General features: G+C 39.0%; 1 protein-coding gene across 1 annotated transcript in view; it reads left to right on the forward strand.

Moving 5' to 3' along the window:
* Smarcad1 (SWI/SNF-related, matrix-associated actin-dependent regulator of chromatin, subfamily a, containing DEAD/H box 1) overlaps positions 1-7,144 on the forward strand; it is a 58,940-nt gene that overhangs the window by 4,731 nt on the left and 47,065 nt on the right. The window contains exon 2 of the mRNA XM_021164592.2: positions 4,851-5,028. The gene's annotated coding sequence lies outside the window, so the exon portion shown is untranslated. The remainder of the gene's footprint in view (positions 1-4,850; positions 5,029-7,144) is intronic.

Below are 7,144 nucleotides of genomic sequence, written 5' to 3' on the forward strand. Positions count from 1 at the left end.
CTGGTCTACAAAGTGAGTTCCAGGACAGCCAGAGCTATAAAGAGAAACCCTGTCTCGAAAAACCAAAAAAAAAAAAAAAAAAAAAAAAAAAAAAAAAATCTGAAATGATTTTATATCCACATTTCATCTTGAAATATGGTACTAGAAATAGCTCTTCAATCCTGTATTTAGTGTATTCATTTTTTTCTAGAGCTTTTCAAAGGTGGGTGGGGAGGGAGGGATTGAGGGAGAGCATGGGAATTATCTGGAAAGTATTGTAACATAGTAAAATGATTTTCCTATTATATCATAGGCCTCAACTTAATATGTTCCTGCCTCAGCCTCTAATTGTGCGTGCTGGGGCAGGAAATTCATGTTGAATTTTGTTCCTTTTAGAAAAATATTTAGAAAATTGTGTGCATGCATGCTTTCGGGGTGTGTGAGTGTGTGTGTGTCTGTCTGTGTATGGATGGATAGATGTGCACACATTCATGTGTATGTACGTGCACCATTTGCATGTACAGGGGTCAGAAGAGAACATTAGATAGTCTGGAGCTGAAGTTGGTTGTGAGCTGCCTGATGTGGGTGCTCAGAATTAAACCTGGGTCCTCTGTAATATCATCTGCCTTTAATGGCTAACCTCTCTTTTTAGATCTTTTGTTTTGGCTTTTGTATTTTTTAAAAAAGATTTATTATTAATTAATTATATGTAAGTACACTGTAGCCGTCTTTAGACACTCCAGAAGAGGGCGCCATATCTTGTTACGGATGGTTGTGAGCCACCATATGGTTGCTGGGATTTGAACTCAGGACCTTTGGAAGAACAGTCAATGATCTTACTCGCTGAGCCATCTCACCAGCCCGGCTTTTGTATTTTTGATGTGTGTTTTGTTTTTTTGTTTTGTTTTATATTTTTTTTAAAACTGGGTTTCTCTGTGTAGCCTTGGCTATCCTGGAACTCATTCTGTAGACCAGGCTGACCTTGAACTCAAGAGATCTGCCTGCCTCTGCCTCCCAAGCACTGGTACTAAAGGCGTGTGCCACCTCTGCCTGGCTTTGATGTATGATTTTATGTTATACAGGCTAGCTTCAAACACATGTAAACATAAACAAGACTGGCCTTAAATTTCTGATCCTCCTGTACTCCCAAGTTCTGGGATTACAGGCATGTGGTACCATAATGGTGCATGCCTAACTTGTTTGTCTCCCCCTTCCCCCAATATGTATTATTTTACTTGTTTATTTACTTAAATTTGTATGGTGGGGAAAGGACATCCATGCGTCTGTGTTCATGTGTTTAGAGGACAATTTTGTGTACTTGTTTATACTTTTATGTGTGTTCTACTTCAGCTCACCAGGTGGGGGCAGCAAATACTGCCCCTTTGATGGACTGTCTTACCAGTCCCATTCTTTTAGAAGGACAACTATGTGGGTTAATTGATATTTGAGGGAATTAGTTGTCTTAGAAATAAATTGTCAGGCCCGGCGTGGTGGCGCTCTCCTTTAATCCCAGCACTTGGGAGGCAGAGGCAGGAGAATTTCAGAGACCAGGCTGGCCTTGAACTCAGAAATCTGCCTGCCTTTGCCTCCCAAGTGCTGGGATTAAAGGTGTGCATCACCACTGCCCAGCAACTCTCAGAACTCTTTTGTTTGTTTGTTTGTTTGTTTTGCTTTGCTTTCTTTTTTTGAGACGGGATTTCATTGTGTAGCTCTGGCTGTCCTGGAACTGTGTAGACCAGGCTGGCCTCGAACTCAGAAATCTGCCTGCCTCTGCCTCCCAAGTGCTGGGATTAAAGGCGTGCACCACCACTGCCCAGCTTCTCAGAACTCTTAAAGTTCATTATTCAGATATGAGAATGGGTGTAAGGGAGTTTAAAAAGTTGTGTTTGCTTGGGCAAACTGCTTGTGAAAAACTTTAATAAGCTTATGTTATAGGCTCCTATGTTGGTAATGATAAAAAATAGCCTACTTTTAAAAAGCTACTTGAATTTTTTTTTTTTTTATAAAGATTTATTTATTATATGTAAGTACACTGTAGCTGTCTTCAGACACTCCAGAAGAGGGCGCCAGATCTTGTTACGGATGGTTGTGAGCCACCATGTGGTTGCTGGGATTTGAACTCTGCACCTTCGGAAGAGCAGTCGGGTGCTCTTACCCACTGAGCCATCTCACCAGCCCCTGAATTGTTTTTATATGGGGAAATTTAGCATTTTGTTTAGTCATCTTTCATTACATCTCACTGTAATTTGCATAGATAATTCTTGTGTCCTATTTGTTTCTTTAGGGCAAGATGAACAGTAACTTACCTTCTTTCTGGAGCCTTTTGTTATCTCTACTGATGTGGTGCCTTGAACACAGAAGGCATTTGGCTGTGAGTCAGTGCAAGGGTCTGAACTGTTCTAGTGTTCATTGTCTTCTTAGAATGGTGTAGATAGACAATTCACTTAAAGTGGCTTTGAAGATGATAATTTGTATTTAACTAAGTCTTGCCATAGTACAGTAGCTGTCTCTGAGAAAATGACATTTGTTTTTGGTTAACTGCTCACTTTTATAGGACACAATTAGTATTATTTGGCCTTTTGAGGCTTGGTCTACTTCTTTTACTGCCAAGACTGATGATGACCTGGGTTCAGACAACAGGATCAACATGAAGAGAAGAGAAAAACAACTCACCAAAGTTTTCCTCTCACCTCCACATCATACATTCTAGGAAGGAACTGTTAAAGACTCCTCAGCAGTAATCAGAGAAGGCTGCACAGATATTACGGTCTCTGCTTGTACAACTGAAGCAGAACTTTTTTTTTTTATACAAATAAATGAAGTAGTTGGTGAACTTGACTTACACATATACTCACATTCCTTGTGATTGCTGGGGCCAAAATAGGGCACGGAGTTTTCCTGTGTGAGGCACTGTTTGCAGTCCCTAGAACTGCATGGAGAATAATGGAATAATTATAATGATTCTTACTTCTTAGTTCTGATGTTCTAGAAAATGCTAATTTAGACTTCCAGAATTGGGGGTGGGTGGGTCACAGCTACTCCTTCACTTTAATTTTAATCTACAAAACAGTGATATGTGTATGTCCTGCAGGGTTATTGTGGCTGAGGACTTGATAATAACTTAGATAGTCATTGATCCAGGTATTTTCATTATTACTTAGCTTTAAAACATTGATTCCCACCCCCACCCCCTCCAGGGTTTCTCTGTGTAGACCTGGCTGTCCTGGAACTCACTCTGTAGACCAGGCTGGCCTCAAACTCAGAAATCCGCCTGTCTCTGCCTCCCAAGTGCTGGGATTAAAGGCATGTGCCACCACTGCCTAGCTAAAATGTTGATTTTTTTTTTTTTTTGATGGCTTATACATGTATATAATATATTCTGACTGTGTTCTCCATCCTTCCCATCTATTTCTCAGTCTTATCAGCCTCTCCCCACCGATGCCTTCTATTTTCCAGATTCATGACTGTAGGTTGTGTTCTGTGAACCATTTAGTTTAGCCAAGACTGCCTTATTGACTGTTGGATTAAAGCTCTCCATTGGGGCCTAGTAGTGTCATCTGGTGGTTATCGCTCCTGAATCTCTGTGTGTAGGGAGAGTAGCAATTTTTTTTTTTGTTTTTCTTTTGTTTGTTTGTTTTGTTTTTTTAATCTGAAATTTAAAGTTGTAAGAGAGCCGGGTATATTGGTTTATTTATACCTTGTAATCCCAGCACTTGAGTAGCGAAAGCATGTGGATCCAGGGACATTTGACTTTGAGCATAGGGAGATGTTTTCTCAAAGGAAAGAAAAAAAAAGAAAAAAAAAGTAGTGTAAGCAGTGGTAGGGGAATCCACTCCAGTCTGTCACTTGTAGCAGCCTGAGGAGTTCCTTTTATGATTTTGGTACCTTAAGTATTTTTGTGTTCCTGCAGAGAGTAACTCCTGGGTGGATAGGCCTGGGTGCAGCAGATTGATGCTTATTCAAAGACACTGTTAAGCATGAAGGCTAAGAGGTAGAAACTAATTCAGACCCCAGAACATGATAGTAGTGGATTGGGGTAACTATAGGATTTTGGATGCTTTGGGAATTTTCTTGCACTGTGGGTGTAGAGGCAGTTTTGTTTCTTTTTTCTCTTTTGATAAATGAGTTAATTAGATGGCTTTATCAGTGGAATTTTAGTCAGATAAGATAAAACTAAGCCACTAAATTTGCAAAAGGGAGTTAGAACTTTTACTGTAAATCTCTGGTGAGATTTCTAGCAAACTTAAGGTTTACAATTGGGAAGGGAGAAAGCCTTAAGCAAATGTTGAGTCTATTGTGATTCTTGTTTTGGTTTTTGTTTTTCCTAGACAGGGTTTCTCTGTGTAGCCCTGGCTGTCCTGGAATTCACTCTGTAGACCAGGCTGGCCTCGAATTTAGAAATCCACCTGCATGTGCCACCATGCCAGGTGTCTATTGTGATTCTTGATTCTCTGCTGGGGAGAAGCTTCAGCCAGACTTTGGGGTGAGGGATTCATTTCCTTTTTATGTTCCCGTAGTTTTTCCTCTCCTGTTCTGTGTCAGTGGAAAGAAATTTTGGTCTTAAGACAGAAATAGGGAGCTGGAAAGATGGCTCAGAGGTTAAGAGCACTGGCTGCTCTTCCAGAGGACCTAAGTTCAAGTCCCAGCACCCACACGATCCACAACCATCTGTACCGAGATCTGATGCCCTCTTCTGGTGTGTCTGAAGACAGGGACAGTGTGCTCACATACATAAAATAAATAAATTAAAAAAAAAAAAGACAGAAACAATGCAAGGAGTTGGTGATTTTTTTTTTCATAATAGCATATGAATGAAATGAATAAAAATTGACTTTGGTTTTGCTCAGAATATCTTTCTTTTTATTTTGCAGAAGATTCTAGTGTTCCAGAACCTCCAGACAATGAAAGAAAAGCAAGTTTATCATGTTTCCAAAATCAAAGAGCAATACAGGAGTATATTGATTTATCATCTGATAGTGAAGATGTTTCTCCAAATTGTTCCAGTACAGTTCAAGAGAAAAAATTCAGCAAAGACACAGTGATTATAGTGTAAGCCATTTCACTGTCAGTTATGCTTGAACATAACTAGTTTTCAGAAAAAACTAATTTGAAATATTTGTGTGATTATTTTGTCTTTAGTCTTCATTTTTACTGTTTTTCCTGCAAAATGATTATTTATAAAGGTTTAGTGAGAAAATTGTGATATTAATCTTCTCTAAAGATAAGGAAATGATTTTACCTAGTACTGTTAATTATCTGTAATTGCTGTTTTTGTTTGTTTGTTTGTTTGTTTCGAGACAGGGTTTCTCTGTATAGCCCTGGCTGTCCTGAAACTTACTTTGTAGAACAGGCTGGCCTCGAACTCGAAATTCACCTGCCTCTGCTTCCCAAGTGCTGGGATTAAAGGCGTGCGCCACCACCGCCCAGTTGTCTGTAATTGCTTTATAATTAATTATTGAGTACCGGAACTTTTTAAATTTTTTAATTAATTTTTTTGAGACTGGGTTTCACTGTGTAGCTCTGGTTGTCCTAGAACTCGATTAGAACTCTATCTGTAGACCAGGCTGGTCTTGAACTCAAAGCATTCCACCTGTTGCTTCCCCCCTGAATGCTGGGATTAAAGGTGTGTGCACAACTGCTCAGCAAATCTAGGAATCATGGCAGTTTGACACAGACTTGACTTAAACTGAACAAAGCCATGATTACATATCATTTATTAGATGTGTTCGACGAGAAGGGTACCATGTTTTCCTTAGGAAAAGAGCAACTTCAACCCCATAGTCTTGCCCTCAAGAAATCTGTACTTAGCTGGAAAGATAAACTATAAAATATACTATGTCAAATAAAAATAAGGGAAATAAGGGTTCTGGACCCTAATATTGATTTCAAAGAAAGGCTTCACTGAGGAGATGATGCTGAGCAAAGACCTGAGGGAATAGCATCTTTAATGGCTCTAAGGTGGTAATTGCCTAGTGTTTGTAAGTAAAGAGGGATGCAGGTCATGAGGGGAGGATCTCAATGTAAAGTATAGGGCCACAGTCATTTCTTGTTTCTTGCTTTTGTGTTTTGTTTTGAGACAGGGTGTCATACTGTTTCTAGGTTGGTCTGTGTAGTAGAGGCTGGTGTCTAATTTGCAGAGATCTTTCTGATTCAGCCTCCTGAATTCTAGGATTATAGCTATGTATCACCAATTCTGACTGTTTTTCATTCTGGATGAAATGGGAAGTCCACAGAGAATATTGAGCAGAGGTAAAATGATCTTAGATGTTTAAAAGGTCTTGATAGTTTTGGGAGAAATTATAGTAGCCATAGATCTGAGGTATCCTCTTCTGTTCTCTGGTCACTGGGCACACATGTAGTGCATGTATATATGTTGGCAAAGCAGTTATACATAAAAATAAATCTTAAAAAGTTATATGATTCTCTAGAATCCAAGCAAAGAATGTTTCAAGAAGGAAAAAGATGTCAGAGTTTTCCTGATGGCAGTTTGACACAGACTTGACTTAAACTGAACAAAGCCATGATTACATATCTTATTCTGAAATAAAAAATAGTGAAGCACCTGAATGTTTAGTCCTGAAGAAAGTGTATGCTATAACAGTTTAGTTGTTTTCTCATCAAGTGTTAAATGGCTTATGTTGTACAGACATACAAGCAGTTAGGGATTGGAGTGATAGCAGTCAACTCTTGGACCATGAATTGAATGGGATTTTAGAGTAATTTTTATCTGGAATAATAGAGTGGATTGACTTACTCTTATTGTTATTATTTTGAGACAGGGTCTTAAATGCCTAGAAGTTCTGCCTTACCATCATATTTGTCTTTGTCATGTCTCTTTAATTTCATTTACTGTGAATTGTTACCTTAGCATGTGTTTTACTATACCCATCTTTAAAGGTGCCAGGTCAGCTTTTCTTAGGATATCTTTTTTTTTTTTTTTTCCAGGCTTCTGTCAGTTATTTATTCTTAATTAGATTCATTTCTTTTTTCTTTTTTTTAATTAGGTATTTTCCTCATTTACATTTCCAATGCTATCCCAAAAGTTCCCCATACCCTCCCCCCGACTCCCCTACCCATATTCCCCTGTACTGGGGCATATAAAGTTTGCAAGTCCAATGGGCCTCTCTTTCCAGTGATGGCCGACTAGGCCATCTTTTGATACATA

Source organism: Mus caroli, chromosome 6 (genome assembly GCF_900094665.2).
Source record: "Mus caroli chromosome 6, CAROLI_EIJ_v1.1, whole genome shotgun sequence".
Lineage (NCBI taxonomy): Eukaryota > Metazoa > Chordata > Mammalia > Rodentia > Muridae > Mus > Mus caroli.